This window comes from Lycorma delicatula, chromosome 7, assembly GCF_047948215.1.
Source record: "Lycorma delicatula isolate Av1 chromosome 7, ASM4794821v1, whole genome shotgun sequence".
Taxonomy (NCBI): domain Eukaryota; kingdom Metazoa; phylum Arthropoda; class Insecta; order Hemiptera; family Fulgoridae; genus Lycorma; species Lycorma delicatula.
The window spans coordinates 39383889-39402014 of record NC_134461.1 but is presented as its reverse complement, the minus strand read 5'-3'; positions in this window follow the sequence as shown (position 1 = coordinate 39402014).

Genomic DNA, 18126 nt, shown 5'->3' with positions numbered 1-18126 from the left:
GTCACCGAAGAAATTGCATACTACTGTTCGCTGTGTGTGCAGCTGCTCCGTCTTCCTGTAGCCAGCAATAATGTTTATTAGCATATAGGAAAGCTATATACTGCATGATTATTTCTTGATACCGTTCAGCTGTGTTCGTCTCCGAAAAAAAGATAGACCCGACAATTGTTGATACACCAAACCACAACCCTAATGTTTTGCGAATGTAATGGCTGTTCATGGAACACATATGGGTTCTCCGATGAGTATAATCTGTAAGTTTTGACTGTTATCAAATCCGCTAAGACGAAATTAATCTTCATCGCTGAAAAAACCCCTTGTCTAGAACAGATATCTCATTTCGAATGAAACTTCTAAATCATCGACAATATTGTATTTTGTTTCTCCTTATCTGGTTCTTGGAGCTGATGATTTACTTTAATCCGGAACGGATGCGATTTTAAAATTTTATTAGACTTACGAAAACTTCCGTAAGATAGCCCAATCTGGTTACAAAATTTTCGAAGAGAACGAAGAAATGTTTCATTTGTCGTCTGCAGACTGTCGTCAGTTAAAACACTTGAACGGCCGGTACGCTTACAGTCATGCACACTATCTGCATCCCGAAAACGATTAAATAAACGACATATAATGGATTTGTTTGGCACATTAGTATCTGGTAAAGCATTTAAAGAATCTTCTTGACATTTCGCATAAGATTTCGATTCGCAATATCTCACAACAATAAAGACGCGTTATTCTTGCAAGATATTGCTGCTCGGACTAAACGAACTGCTTGCTGCCACGCCCGGAGGCGTGTCTAGCAGTGCTACCATACGCTACTCTGTCACACAAAAAATTACCCTAATTAAAATATCTCTTACTAATTTGTTATTCCTATAAAGCAGAAAAATTTAGGTAGCGCGACTTTACGACCACATCTACATCTGTTGTTCAGTAAATGTTTAACACATTATTCTTACTTTGATAATGCTAATTTTGACAAGAAAAAAAATAAATGCAAAAGTTTCCTATTGAGAGATTAAAAATGGTAAACCTTAAAAAATTAATTAAACTTCAAATTTTAAAAAGAATTAAGCAATTTAAAAAAAAAATCAGTTGGAGGTATTATTTTTAGGTTTACTCATATACTACAAAAAATACAATCAGAGGCCACCCCAAACTCCAGCTTTAATAAAGAACCAAAAACCAGTGTTTATTTTATTGTTATCTTTTTATACTTTTTAGATTTATCTTCTTTTTTTTGTTAAAGTAAAAAGTGTTTTTCGTTTTTTGAAAACACACTTTATTTAGGAGTAGTAGGTCATTTGACTGACCTCAAACTGTTCTTCATATTTTCTGTGTTGTGCTAATCTTTTAACCTGAATTTATCTTACGGACTCAGTTAACTGTTTTATTAATTTGAGTCTTTATATAACTTCAAATTTTTTAGAGGGTTTTATAAATACCTCTCTTTATAAAAGAAGGGAAGCACCACTATAATTTTATCCTCTAAGCATTTCTTTTTTAACAAATAAACTAATCCTGGATTTCTTAATTCATATGTTATCGGTCTAGTTCATCTCAATATATTACCACAAGTATTTCTCTTCGCCATTCGTCTTAAGACCTATTCAATCGAATTTATCGATTCAGTAGTTTTCAATATCCGGAATGTTAAAATTTTTTTTCTTTCTGTTTTTCCCATTTTTGATGTTTTATTATCATTATTCCATTAAATATTTTCAAGAATTCCTTTTTAATTCTTAAATGTAATTTGAAGATTATAACTGACTTTATGCAAAAAGAAGTTTTGCATGACATCAGAAACTGTTGAAAAATGTTACAAGCAAGGAGAGCGCATGTCTATTATAGAATTTTTTTTCAATTCATGTATTGCTTTTTCTTTGTATTTATTCTAGATTATTCTAGCTTTGTATCAATAAAAAGTATTTATTAATATATTCATAAATAGCCTTCCGGAATATCATACCAATATCTGTTATTTTCCAAAAAATATAACTGATTAATTTTAATAAAAAAACTTCTACATAAAATTTTATGATCGTAAGTTACAGTATTCCGAGTATATAAGATAAAATAGTCGCCAACACGCTGCCATACAAACAAAATATTGTAACTAACAAATTGTTTTATGTTTGACGTGCAATAACTTTGTTAAATGAGTAATAAACCCTGGGTGATTGGTTTTCCCCCTAGATTTTTCACAACCTACTGCAGATACGGTTCCGGGATTTTATTCAATTTTTCAGGTCAAAAACCATAAGAAATCAGTAATGTAATTAACTTACATTAATTAACGTCCTTAAAATCTCGTACGATCTCACTTCACCGGGTTAGCTGAAATCCAAGCGAATTTTTCACTAGCCGTAATTCAAATGAAGTATTTTAGAATATATGTTTTTATGAACTTTTCCATTATTTTCACGTGTTGAATAGGTTATGAAAGTTTCGGGAGAGCTTCATGATATACTCTATATATATATATATATATATATTTAAAATTCTGGTTTCTATATTTTTTCTTACTGATATTTATTTTTAAAAAAGAAATAAAGGAAATGGCAAACGAAGTTAATGATAAATCTGTAACACAAGAAGTTTAACATTAAAGTTGAAATTGTAAAAGAGGTAAGCGTTTGAGAATAAAAAATAAGGGGAAATAAAAACTAGAGGAAAGAGCTAAGGGTTAAAGGAGGTTGAAGGTAGTCTATGAACGTAAACTAATTAAAAAAATACAGTAATAAAATATTGATTCCAACGCAGGAACTTTTGTTTAATTTACATTATTTGTAACAAGTTTTTCTTCGTTGCAAAATCGGTGGTAAAAAATAATTAAAAAGAAAACCTAAGGACTTTTTTATCGTTAGTTTTTTCTGCAATAAAAAAAACATACAAATGAAAAAAGGAATAAAATGAAAAAAATCTTCGGGATGATCAAAACAGTTGATTTTTTTAAACTGAACATGTTTTTTAAATTCTTTCATTATTTTGATAAAATGTAGAAATAATTTTAACCAACATTTGAAATTATTTCAACCCGAATAAGAATCGTATTAGTTTGATTTGCTTGTAAAAAAACCCAAACTAAATTAGAACTAAATTATCAAAATGAATTACCATCCAAAAGCTTAGCATTTTTATTGTCTTAGCATTTTTTTTTATCGAAACGATAGTTAAACAAAATGAAATAAAAATAATTAACGTTTTATTATAAAAGAAATAATCCTGGAAATTTCTGAAATTTAATACTAATTTTTTGAAAATGAAAATCCATAGTGTTCATTTCCTAAACATATTTTCTTAACTAATAGCCTATGGTTTAGTATATTATTTTAGAGGTTAAGTATTTATTTATAAGGAGAATTTGAAATTTCTTCTTCTGAGATAAAAGTTCGTAAAGATTTTTTGTTTTCTCATCCAATTCATTTAAAAGAAATGTGTTGTCAGATTTAAAAATTATTGAGATAGTGGGCTGCCGTTTTCGGACGGTTTTCAGACGGCAGTCCATCTGCCTGCTGTTTGCTGACGGAGGACAGAGAGAGAAAGTGTGAGGTTAGAGCAGGGGTCGGCAACCTGCGGCTCGCGAGCCACATGCGGCTCTTTGGATGTGAAGCTGCGGCTCTTTAGTTCCATACGCAAATATTATTTATTTTATAAAAAAAAAAAAAACATTTAAAAATCGTTCTGAATCGATTAACGAGGATTAGGCACCGATTCTATCGCTTTGCCACTTGTACTCGCTTTTCACCGCACCCCTCCCCAGTGACACGCGTCGTCACTGTAGTCAGTCCGTCAGAAGCTCTCGAATGACGCCGTCGTCGGATGTTTCTATGTAGGTTTTAATTCGCTTTCGACGCAAGACAATTTGGCGTCTTCACCGGTGCTTTGATTGTGACGTATAGCTTGTTGTTTCAAGTAAAAGAGTTAGAAGCGAATTATCTTCTCAAAGTTATGTATGTACATATATATAATAATAATAAAAAAAACGAAGTAAAGATAGGTAACATAATAAGTATTATATTTTTAAAATACATATTATGCATATTTTTTTCCAAATAAGATACCTAACTACTTTTTTGAAGTCAATAAGAATTGTCAAAAAGAAACAAAGTACTACTGTTGGATATTACCGCGAAAGTATTTTTATTAAAATATATATTTAATAAATTACCTATTTTATTATTTATCTATTTTATAGCTTTTATTATTTAAAAATTAGAGTAAAAATAATAATTATAAGTGTAAGTACCTATAAATTGTTATTTAATAAACCTATTTTCGAAAAAATTTTGTGGCTCTTTAAAAACTTTGAAATTTTGTAAATTGTAATTTTTGACTCTTCTGACTCAAAAGGTTGCCGACCCCTTGGTTAGAGGATTGAAAGTATTAGTGTTCTACTAGAGTCTAGTAGAACATTAATACTGATTGTTCGTCTAGTAACTAAACGAACAAACACGAACGAACCTGCTTGTTTTTTATTGATGGATGTTCCGCATAATAACTTAGCCATGGAGAGCTTAAAGGATGCCTTTCTCCACGTTCCTTTAGTTCGGATTGGCTTAAAAATATTACTGTGAAGTTAATTATCGTCACCACTGTTTATATTTTACGAAATCCTCCGCACGTGTGCCCACACGTTCACATACGTTACTGAATATAAACTCATATAAAAACGTTACTGAAATAAATACAAATATTACGTAAAGTCAGCCTTCTAAACAATAATGACATTTTCATTTTATTCAACCTGACCACCAAAAATATAAAAATAAAATAATTTAAATAAAATGTATATATATATATATATATATATATATATATATATATTTTATACAGCTCATTTAATACAACAAATTATTATTTAGAGTGCCCAACGAAGAAAGGGAGAAACTTTCAGGACATGTTCTATTTGTGAAAATAATGAAAAACTTTCTTATAAACGTAGGTCTGTAAATGCTTCGTTTTCGAGTTACCGCTAGCGAAAAATTTCATCCGGATATCAACTCTTCCAATAAAAAGCTCTACTGTAATTTTTTGGACACAAATTAAGGAGTAAATTTGATGTTTGCTTATATAATTTTAGTTGGGAAATAGAATAAAACAAGTCCAAGAACTATAACTCTACTACTTTTTAAGATATCAGACGTAAAATACTAAATTCGGTGTCAAAAACAAGTTTTTTAGGTTTTCAGTACAACAGCTTTATTAAACGACTAAATAAATGCGGAAGATTTTATAAATCTTATAGAAAATTTAATCTGAAAAAATTGATCTAAATACTGCCAATAAAAATAAATAAGAACTTCTAAAAATCTGTTATTTATTGAAGCAAAACAGACGAAAAAGAGACAGAAAATCATATTATTTTTTCAGTTTATTTTTAAACATTCTTCGGTGTGTCAGCATTTACAAACGAAGGGTAATTTTCAATGTGTTCGTTTTCTTTTGAACGCAAAGTAAATCATGGTATTAATGATGAACATCGTGCGATTCAGCATATTCAGCGTAGCCCAGGCACTAGTATAAGGTGAATTTCATGATGCATTGGTTTTTCAAAAACAAACAATAATGTATCCTACAGAAAGTAAATCTTTATCCTTTCCGCTTGCAGAAGGTTCAAAATTTGCGGTCAACACATTACTCCCGACGGTTAAACCACTATCATTATCTTCGAGACAACGCTGATAAGGTAAATTCAGTTTTATTTACAGATGAAGCCAATTTTACAAGAAACGGAGTCTTCAGTTCTAAAAATTGTCGTTTATGGAGGGAAGACAATAATCAATGTTTCTGTGGAAATTAGTTTCTAACATAGATTTCACATTAATGTTTGATGTGGCATTATTTATAACAAAATTGTGGGACCGTTTGTTTTCAATGAGACCTTACGGGAGATGCATACGTTCATTTCTTGAAAAATAATTTGCCGGATCATTTAGTGAGTACATCTTTATAAACTAGATTGCAAATGATTTTCCAGCACGATGGTGCAACGCCATATTTTTCTTTAGTAGTTAGAAATATCTTGAATGGTAATTTCTTAAACTAGATTGGACCAATCGAGTGGCTATCACGATCACCTGATTTAACGCAACTAGATTACTTCATTTGGGGCTATGTGTAAACGATTGTATACCCACAAAATGTTAATACTAAAGAAGAGTTACTTATTAAAATATGAAATGCTATTGAATTTATATGAAACGATCCCGAGATGATACGGAAAGGCAACAGAAATATTTTATGTCTGGCAGAGTGCTGTGTACGGGAGGGTTTGTTATTCTGTTACCATTCGTCATTTCATATATTGTATTTTTTTTGTTTTGCTATATTAAAGGTAATGTTTATTAGGTACGGAAAGAATAATACAATTTTCTCTCTAATTTTTTGTCTGTTTTACTTCAATACAAATCGATTTTTAAAAGTATTTATTTACTCTTATTTGGCATTATGTATTACTTTTCTCAGAATCAAATTTTCTACAAGTTTTGTTACCAAATCATTTATTAGTCATTTAACAAAGTTATTGTACTAAAACCCCCAAAAAAACTTGTTTTTCAACACCGAAGTTTGTGTTTTACGTCGGATATCTAAAAAACTACTAGCGTTACAGTTGTGAGACGTGTTATATCGTATTTGTAAGCTTAAATTAAATAAGAAACCACCAACTTTACTTTTTAATCTGAATCCCAAAAATTACAGTAGGGCTTCTTTTTCAAAGCATTTGCAGACCTATGTTTATATGGACTTTTTTTATTACTTTCAATAGTAGAACATATCTTGAAAATTTCTCCGTTTCTTCGTAGGGCACTCTATTTACTTGACATCCTCCTAGATTTTTAGTTTTAAAATAGTTTAGATAATATCTGATTTTAACATTTTTTTTGGGTGCTTCATAATTTTTTTAATCAAAAGATTTTTTTTAATAAAAATCATTTTAAAGAAACAACTTTATTGAAAATAATAAAAATCTTAAAATTTTCGAACTTTTAATTTGAACTGTTTGAACACTAAAATTTTATTAAAAAATTACTGGTGAATCATACCTATTGAAAAGCTTATGGCTAAAAAAAATTAATACAGCTAAATTTAAATAAAAATTATTAAATTTCCAAAACATTTAGTAAAGAATATACAATAATTAAGATTTTACCCAGAATCATTATTATGATGTAGATTTGGGGAAATATTTAAACTATTTCTCGTGAAAACCAAAATATGCTTACCTCTTTTTCTCTCTTTTGATAACATTTTTTGTGTTTTCTTGTTAAGTGCATTTAAAAAATACAAATAAACAATAAAAATAAACTGATTAAATGGTTAACAATAAACAAATTTTTATTTATAATTTAAATTGTTTTGTTCTTATGTAGAAAGAAATTGGTTTAGAAAAAACTTTTAATTTAAAAAAAAAAATTATAATGCACAAGTTAATTGTAAAGGGGAACGTATGTTACTGAGTAATAATTTTCTACATAATTTACTGTTATTAAAAATGAATTAATGCCAACATTTTTAAATATTCTGCATGTCTTTTGAAATAATAATAATAACAATGTACTTCATGTATTTTCATTAATAAATTATTAACATGGACTTAACAACTTGTTATTTTAATTTTATAATTAACTATCTATTCTATTTAAGGTTTTACCATAGTTTCCCTTGATCCATTCAAGTAAATGATAAGGCAATTAGTTTTTCTTCACGTGCAAATTCATACTTTACCTCTATTGACCTGTATTCAAATGCATGCATATGATGTATTTTTATGTACTAATGTGAGTATAAGATTTATTTAATTGTATAAAACCAAGACAATACCAGAGAGGTTTTCTCAACCAATGTTATGTGATAGGGGTCAGCTTCTTTCCTTCTCAGAAGTATATAAGAACAACTTATAATAAGCAAAAAATAAATATATTAAAGATTTAACTTATGATCATTATATTCTGATTAAAGAAAATTATTCATCTTAGGTGGTACAGGTATTATAACTAACTGAAATTTAAATTAATTCTTTTAAAATCGGTTTTAAAAGAAAGAATAACAATTCATATGTATGTATGTGTGTTTGTACATACTTGATAAAATTATTAAGCCAAATTTCATTTAATTCTAGAGATGAATAACAAAAAACTCAGGAATATATATACATATAGTAACATTTCGAATATGCTTATGAGTATGCTTCCCCTAATACACGCGTTTGACTAAATTTTACGCATTAAAACATTTCCACTATAAAAACTTCAAGGGTTGTGTTGTTAAAATAATACCGTTCAAACATGGGTCATATCAACAGAATTGTTTTTTCCCCTTTCCGACAGTTAATTCTAGTTATCCACTAACCTACCACTGTCCTATTCTCATTCTAATCTTCAATTCCGTAAACTGCCTACTTCGTTCCTTACTGTTTCTTCTTGTTACGTCTAATATACCAATTATGGGAGCTTTTTTCTTTCTAACCCTCTTTATCTATCTACCTCTTTCTAACAACATCCCTCACAACAGCATACGTTCTTTTTCCCTATTGTACATTCCACCACATTCATTCCGCCACCAGTTCGTTTTATTGTACCTCTTCTTTTCCCTTTTCTTGACAATTTCAATTAGGTTCTCTTTTTTCTTTCTTTTCTATAGAGTTCTCTACCTTAGTCGGGGGTCTTCTTTTACACACACTGTTGACTTTCTCTTATGTGTAACCTTACGTAATATAAACTTAATAAACTATTCTATTTGTTCTTAGTTCCGTTAAATATTTGAGTTTAAAAAAACTCTTTATTCTTTTGGTTTGGATTATATGAAACATTTATGTATTTCAAAATTAATTTCACACCCATAGCTTTTATAATACTGGACTGAAAGTCTGTTTTCATAATGTAGCTTTGATTTGTCCATTGCGGTTTCTGATTTCAATTGATTAATCGCACTCTGCCTTTAGTCTTGTTAATAAAAATATAATACTGTTTGTTTTTGTGGAAATATTCATAAAAATTATTTAGAAAAAAAAAAGTATTTATTACTTTGTTTAAAGGTTCATTCGCGTCAGGCAAACAAGTGTGTACGAAGATAATTTTCAAAATGGTCTTAATGAAATTAAACGGATATATATATCTCAATAATTTAATGTTATTTCGTTCATATACTGTCTTAAGATAAGATGATGCAACCCAGTCTGTTAATATTCATCATATGAAATTTTACGATTGCTCCAGTTAAAATTTGGAAATTTAAACATCGTAATATGGTAAATTATATACAAACCACTTATAAACCGGCCAAAATTTTAGGATTTATAAATAAAAAGGGATTGTTTTATATAATAATTATACAGTGCGTAATTTTCTTATAACTAACGGTAAAATAAGTAATTACTATTAATTAAAACTTTAGATTAAATTTACAAATAGTTGCTAAAGGATTAAAAATTATTCAATTGATTTAGTACAACACTATTTTTTTTATTTTTTGTTACATATACTTTATTATTTGGTATGCTTTATTTTTATAAATAAACACACGCACACACACATATATATGTAGAATAGAATATATATATATTCTATTTTACCGATTGAATTTATTTATTCCTTTTTATACAAAATTAGAATAAATTACTTTTATTTATTTGTTTAAAGTGATAGTAATTAAAAAAATTGTTTCATATTCAGTACTTCCATTTACATAAGAACATTTACTATTAAAACAAGCTATAGTATATTTTCTTTTAACTTTTATTATTTCAAAAACATTAACAAGTTTTTGTACTCTACCTGGTACTATCAAGTACTGCTACCTAGCAGTAGTTAATCCAAATCCCACGGTTCATCAAATGGAAGAAAAGAGTTCTCTAACAAAATTCCAGGTATTTTTTGAAAGTATTCTTTATTACAAATCTAACTGAACTGAAATATAATGTTATTACCCTTACCTTTTTAATTTTTTCCCCATTTTCATTTTATTTTTACGTTAGGTCATGTTTAGAACTGTAAACGTAGTTCGTTGACTTCGCCGTTTGCGGACTCTTACCGGCGAAGTTCCAACGAACTCCATGATATATTTTTTTTTGTCTTCAGTCATTTGACTGGTTTGATGCAGCACTTTAAGATTCCCTATCTAGTTGTAGTCGTTTCACTCCGGTATACCTCCCTACATCCTACATCAATTTGTTTTACATATTCAAAACGTTGCCTGCCTGCACAATTTTTCCTTGTACCTGTCCCTCCAATATTAAAGCGATTATTCCAGCATGCCTTAATATGTGGCCTACACGTCTCTCTCTTCTTTAACTATATTTTCCAAAATGCTTCTTTCTTCATCTACTTGTCGCAACACCTCTTCATTTGTCACTTTATCCACCCATTTGATTTTTAACACCATCATTGTTTCTTCTAAATCCTTTTTACTCTTGGTTAGAATTACTATATCATCATCAAATCGTAGCATCTTTATCTTTTTACCTTGTACTGTTACTCCGAATCTAAATTGTTCTTTAACATCATTAACTACTAGTTCTATGTAAAGATTAAAAAGTAACGGGGATAGAGAACATCCTTGTCGGACTCCCTTTCTTATTACGGCTTCTTTTTTATGTTCTTCAATTATTACTGTTGCTCTTTGGTTCCTATAAATGTTAGCAATCGTTCTTCTATCTCTGTATTTGATCCCTCCATGATATATATATATATATATATATATATATATATATATATATATATATATATATATAAAGATTTCCATATCTTAACTGGAAAAAGATATTAATTGTAATTAGTTTTAATTGAAAAATGAGTTAACGGTTCAGTCTTCTTGCCTAAGTAGTCTTAGTTAAGCTTAAGACGGTAGTTTAAACCGGGTTTCTGAAATAAAATTTCAGAAGTAAAATATCCCCAATACTAACTGTTGTAGGAGATTAATAGAACAATTTTGGAAAGACAGTACTATCATACTGGGCTACAACTGATACGGTAATAAGCCTTCTATAAACATTAATTTTCAACAGTCATTAATATTTAACGTTAAAATGTCAGTGTTTAGTCCAGTCATTCTTTTGCATGTTGCGTGCACTTTTAATGGGTAGTAATTAAGATTCTACTTCATTTGCCAACAATCACGCCGACATTATTCTTTTTACTACGAGCTTAATTCTGCCAGTTTTATTTCCTCTATTACAATATCATAATTTTTTTCTGTTTTAAATCTCGTCAAATAAAAAAAAAAGTTGTCTGGAATTATTATTATTATAAATTACACTAAATATAACTAATGATTGTAACTGGAGATAGTCAGTTTAGAGCATTTTAAGTGTTCATAATGTATAAATTCATTGATTATCAATACTCAACAAACAGGTATAGCTGCAACAAAATTTCAGCACATAATAATCTTCTTTTACTGGATGGAGACATTGAATATAATTCATTGTTTCCTACGGAAAATTATACATTAATTTGTTGTTTTTCTCACACGTGATTCATTTGTGAGATGATTCATTTGAATCGTTTACGAGAAGAAATTTTCTCACAATTTTTCTTATAACAGTATTGGATATAAAGCAACCGAGATATAACTGACACTAATTAGTGTTGCTTTTTCTGAGAGTAATGATGTTTATTGCACAGATAGCCCCTATGCTGAACATAGTGAAGGTGTTATTTGAAGGGCGAAATATATTTACTTTAGAGGAGCTGGCGTGCGATATGAAACAGTGTTTTTGGTTTAATAAAGGCAACAGAGAACTTATTCTTTGTTCTTCTTAGTAAGCTTGACATAGGTTAATTGTTAATCTTAAAAATGATACCTTTTTTGGAAGATTTTTTTTGTCAACCTGTCTGCAATCATTACGGATATGACATCTAATTTGCATACATTCAATAACGTAAACATCTACATTTTTTAATTTAATTATTATATATTGGATATAAATATAGCTTAAACACCTACTTATTTCAATAATGAATGGCTAATTAATACTAGAATTGAATTGCTTATTTACTTATAAATTAAAATTCAAAATTTGTTAAAATATCTACATCATTCAATTTGGTAACCACATAACCAATTAATTTTTTAATAAATTACCAATAATTATTAATTCCAGATTTCTACTATCAATCAACGGTTAAGTTATACAATTCAAAATGCTTATATCATCAAATCAGAATTTACAGCATAATGTGTATAGTAACAATGAAATTTAAAACTGTTTCCCTAAAGTCCAAAAAACCTTTAGGTAGAATATCCAAAATTTTAAGTGTAAGATTTATTGTCGTTTAAAAACACGAGACGATCTGATAGAAAAGTAAAATGTCTATTTTATTTTACAAAATATTTGTTAAATGTGATTAACTGGTGAATCCTCGTAGTAAAATGAAATATTTATGATTATTTCATAAAACTAAATAGAACTTTGTATTTGTTCAAATCTGCTAACACTACTGTAATTTTTATAACAGTGTAAGAGAAAAAACATTATATTAATTTTAGCCATAAAAAATCACACGTTGAAAAACATTCCTTGTGAGGAAATGAGGTTACTTTGGAGATGTAAAGAGAAAAAATAATGTTTAAAATGACATAAGTTTTGTGATGTTTTACTTAAACTGATATATAATTATTTTTTAAAGTAAAATGAAAAAATAAAAGGCAAATCAAATTAAAAGTTAAACTACGTGACTCGATTTCTTAAGAATTGATTAAGGTAGCAAGAAGATTAGATTAGTTTTATCTTATAGATAGGTGGAATAAATTTTTGTTGGATCTTGTATAAGTTTTTTTATAAATATTTTAAGTTTTATTTTTGTAATTATATTTATTCCTTTATATCTTATGATGATGATTGATTAATAATCAAAATGCGCATAAATTTGTAGTGTTTTCTATTTGTATAAAAATTTGTAACTTTTATTTTCTATTTTCCAATTTGATTTTTTATCTATCTAAAGTAACTTGAGAATTGAACACAGGTAAATACAAATTAAAGATTATGCTAATTTTAATTAGATTTTTTTTTTTTTTGTCTTCAGTCATTTGACTGGTTTGATGCAGCTCTCCAAGATTCCCTATCTAGTGCTAGTCGTTTCATTTCAGTATACCCTCTACATCCTACATCCCCAACAATTTGTTTTACATACTCCAAACGTGGCCTGCCTACACAATTTTTCCCTTCTACCTGTCCTTCCAATATTAAAGCGACTATTCCAGGATGCCTTAGTATGTGGCCTATAAGTCTGTCTCTTCTTTTAACTATATTTTTCCAAATGCTTCTTTCTTCATCTATTTGCCGCAATACCTCTTCATTTGTCACTTTATCCACCCATTTGGTTTTTAAAATTCTCCTATAGCACCACATTTCAAAAGCTTCTAATCTTTTCTTCTCAGATATTCCGATCGTCCAAGTTTCACTTCCATATAAAGCGACACTCCAAACATACACTTTCAAAAATCTTTTCCTGAGATTTAAATTAATTTTTGATGTAAACAAATTATATTTCTTACTGAAGGCTCGTTTAGCTTGTGCTATTCGGCATTTTATATCGCTCCTGCTTCGTCCATCTTTAGTAATTTTACTTCCCAAATAACAAAATTCTTCTACCTCCATAATCTTTTCTCCTCCTATTTTCACATTCAGCGGTCCATCTTTGTTATTTCTACTACATTTCATTACTTTTGTTTTGTTCTTGTTTATTTTCATGCGATAGTTCTTGCGTAGGACTTCATCTATGCCGTTCATTGTTTCTTCTAAATCCTTTATACTCTCGGCTAGAATTACTATATCATCAGCAAATCGTAGCATCTTTATCTTTTCACCTTGTACTGTTACTCCGAATCTAAATTGTTCTTTAACATCATTAACTGCTAGTTCCATGTAAAGATTAAAAAGTAACGGAGATAGGGAACATCCTTGTCGGACTCCCTTTCTTATTAGGGCTTCTTTCTTATGTTCTTCAATTGTTATTGTTGCTGTTTGGTTCCTGTACATGTTAGCAATTGTTCTTCTATCTCTGTATTTGAACCCCCATTTTTTTAAAATGCTGAACATTTTATTCCAATCTACGTTATCGAAAGCCTTTTCTAGGTCTATAAACGCCAAGTATGTTGGTTTGTTTTTCTTTAATCTTCCTTCTACTATTAATCTGAGGCCTAAAATTGCTTCCCTTGTCCCTATACTTTTCCTGAAACCAATTTAATTAGATAAGAAGCTTTAACTGCATACGAAAATTAAATTAAAAAAAAAAATTGTTAGATTCTACAAGATATAAATATAAAGAGTAATCGTTTGATAATCAAAAGATTTCTCAACGATGAATAAAAGTAAGATTTATGACATAAATAATATATACAGTTGATAGGGTAAGAATGACCATTAATAGAACCTGTTTTAAGCACAATATTATTGTAACTGGAGTTGCTTTTTCCGTTAAAAAGGACGGTTAAAAATTAGTTATAAAGAAATATTAATTCACTTTTAAAAAACCTTTTCCAAAAGAAAAAAAATCATTTCATAGATTTTCATTCAAACCAATCCATCCGTTAAAGAATTACTGGGCAAAGATAAAAGGAAAAACTATAATAAAACGCCTATCCGACAAGCCGTCGGGGATAAAACGAGAGCTCAATAATATTTTTAAAACGTTGCTTTCAAAGATATAGGAAATACGCAATCAATCCTGTGGCACAGTATATTGTAATCTATGAAATCAAATATCATTTTTTTTTTTTTAAAAAAAAGGAAATCATCAAACCAAATCGATATAAAAAAAAATCAGTTTTTTAATAGGAGAGTAGAAAATTAAACTGTCAGTTTATTATAAAAAGTAAATGAAACAAAAATCTTTATGAATAAAAATAACAATACGTTTGATTTATATGTTTCCAATAATTCTGTGATTTGATTGCACGTGTTATAAACGTTAGTATTTTTCCCACTAATTTACGTTTTGTTTATTCGTCAGAGAATAAATAATTTATGTTACAGGCATTTACATTGGCTTTTTTATTATTTTTAACAAAAACGGAAACGTTTAAAAAAAAAAAATAAAAAAATAAAAAATAAAATGGTTGTTAAATTGAAATAAATATTGTTCACAGAAATCATTGAGTCGTTTGTATTTTCAATTTTATTTCTTTTTTTTTTAAATGAGGTACGGATTTTATTTGATTGTTTTTTTTTTTAATGAAAGGGGAAAAGAGTTTTATATGACAAGTAATCCCTTCGGAGTTTTAAAAAATGGAGTTTTTCTGAATAATTAAAATCTGTATTATTACTTATGTCCCGAAACAAGGCGGTATTAATTGCATTCCATCTGTAAAATCTGTTGAGGTAGAAAAGAGGGTTGTAGAATATGACGAGTAATAGGCTATTGGGGGTTGAAATTCAACCCTTGATGGTTAGCATTATTTTGATATGAGGGTGGGAAACGACTAAAAGTTTTATGAAGGATTAAATAAAAACCTGAAAACTGCATATAGACTAGTAAAATAAAGAAGTAGTCGGTAGAAAATATTCAACCTTTTACGAGAGAAACGAAGCTTTGGTTATTATGTTCACTTATATATATATATATATATATATATATATATATATATATATATATATATATATATATATTTATATAATGTGGGTGCAAAGAATATTTAATTTATGAAACCATTATGAACAAAGAAAAAGTATAATGTACTTCATTCGTAGAATATATAGTCATACTTATATTGAATGCAAATTGGGTACTATGCTACCTTTGGAATTTAAACCCTTCTGCAAAAAACGGAAGAAAATAACAACGCTCGTAATAAGAGGAAGTTTACTTTAAAGGTGTTATTTCTTATTACAATATCAACTTTATAAAAAGTTTTGAAACATACTATTATAAGATACTGTAAGCTATAAAAAGAAATTCATCCATAAACAAAACACGATTCTAATTCTTTTCTTATATTAAATTTGCGACAGAATTTACTTCACTTTAATTACATTTCATAATATTACATTATTAAATAATCTACTGTCGAATGACCTACACAAAATGGTTCATTCATTCATCAAATAAAAATCGATTTCAACACCTTATTCTTCTGTTTTATTTTAAATAATGTGATAAATAAATATCTTTAAATAATAATTTTGATAACTTAAAATAAATCTAATTAAACATTTTCCATTCTTTTCAACCGCTTTAATTGAATTTCTTATGTTTATTTTTTATGATATGCAATTTAACATTAAATTTTGTTAGGAAGAGGGATAAGCCTGCATCAGTTACTCTACTAGAATTGGCCGTAATCATAGATACTATTAACACCTACCATTCTTCGATTTGCACCGTTGGAAAATCATCATTAAATGATTTCACATAATTTAAAAATATTTAGATCCGTAAGTAACTACAAATTAAATACTTTTTAATCGGAGGGACTTTAATAGAAGGATCGTGTGACTCGGGGATGAGGGACAGCCCTCTGTGGAGCTGCCGTTCGCACGTGCTTGCACAAGTGGGCGGTAGCGATGAGCATCCCCGAGCGAAAAAGACCAAGTTCCGGTGGAGATGCCCCACTCGGCGTGTCCCCGTTAGAGGTATTGGCATAAATACCGAGTTTCGGCTGCCGGAGTGGGGACCCAGGGACGGCATAGTCGGGACTGGTGGATCCAAATCTGGGGGTTTGAGGCGGGCGCAAAGTGAGATTCGACCGGCGGGCTGAGACGTGGAGGACCGTTAGAGTAAAGGACACTCCCCTGGGCTGTGTAATAATAAACTGTAGGATCCGGCCCAGAGGAGAAGTATAAAAAAAAAATTTTGATCAATCAGAAGGAAAAACTTCTAACTGATGTAACACTTAACCCAAAGCAATGAAAAAATGTTATTCTAGTCTCGAATGCGGTAGTCCATAGAAGTACACATTTTGTAAACAGAACTCTATCTTACCTTAAGCAGGAAGGCAAATTGATATATGTTACTACTGTTTGGTAATTGAGCTCTGTCTTCAAACATTAACAAAAATAGGTTACGGAATTTCTTTCTTTAACGTTCTGTTTAGATGTAATCATGAAAAATGTTGTAAAATTATCAAGATCAGAAAAATAAGACTTTATAACAGCATATTCAAAGCTAATTTTTATTTCGTTCAGGAAGATGTTGAAAAAACTTAAGGGACTTATTCAGGACGTAAAAATAAACAAAAAGTTTCAAGGGGAACAAATGTTTATCTCATTTCATTTTCTCCCTGTTAAACACGTGTTTTTTTTCAATAAAAATTTATATCTTCAGAACACATTGAGATATTTTAATGAAATTTGGCGAATCAGTCCCCAAGTTGGGCAATACTTTCCGATACACTCTGTATAGAAAATTTAGGTGGTCAACCTTATCGAAAACCTAAATAATGTCTAGAAATATACCTGAAGTAATCTATCTGCTTTCTACCCAATTTTAAATAATTTTTAGAATTCAGTGTACTTGCTCTATAGTATAAATTCTCTATAAATCTGAACTAACGGTCACGAAGAGTATTTGTTTTTTGCAGAAAAAGATTTAATTGTACAAAATGTTAAAGTGTTACTCTTACAAAACGTTTTTATCACCGTTGTAACAAACAGATTGGTCAGTAAGAATAAGGTTGCATGCATTCCTTCCCAGTTTAATGATTTTTACAACTTCTGCAACTTTCCACTCCGAAAAAAGCATCCAGAACGTAAACTGGTGTGAAAATATTGGACAGAAATACCAATCGTTTTCTAGGAAGTTATTTCAGGATTTCTCCAGAAAATCATATGCTCTAATATCTTCCGTTTGAACTAGAAGTTTTTAGAATAACTACCATCAAAGTAAATGATTAAATTCATTTTATTTTTAATGATAATTGAAAAGGTCTTTCTAGGTGATTCGTATTTTTTTTTCTAAAAATCTCTAATTGGGTTCTAATGGCTGAAATATACTTTTTTTCAGGTACTCTACAAAAATGGATGCCTTTCCTCTTATACCTCTTATTCCTCTTAACCTTAGTTACTATTTGATATTTGGTAACGGAGAAACAACCGTTTTAGACAATTTTTTAATTTCTTGGCCTTTATAGGAGTAATTCGTATAAACATACAGAGAAAGGTCTATGAGTCTCTTAATCTAA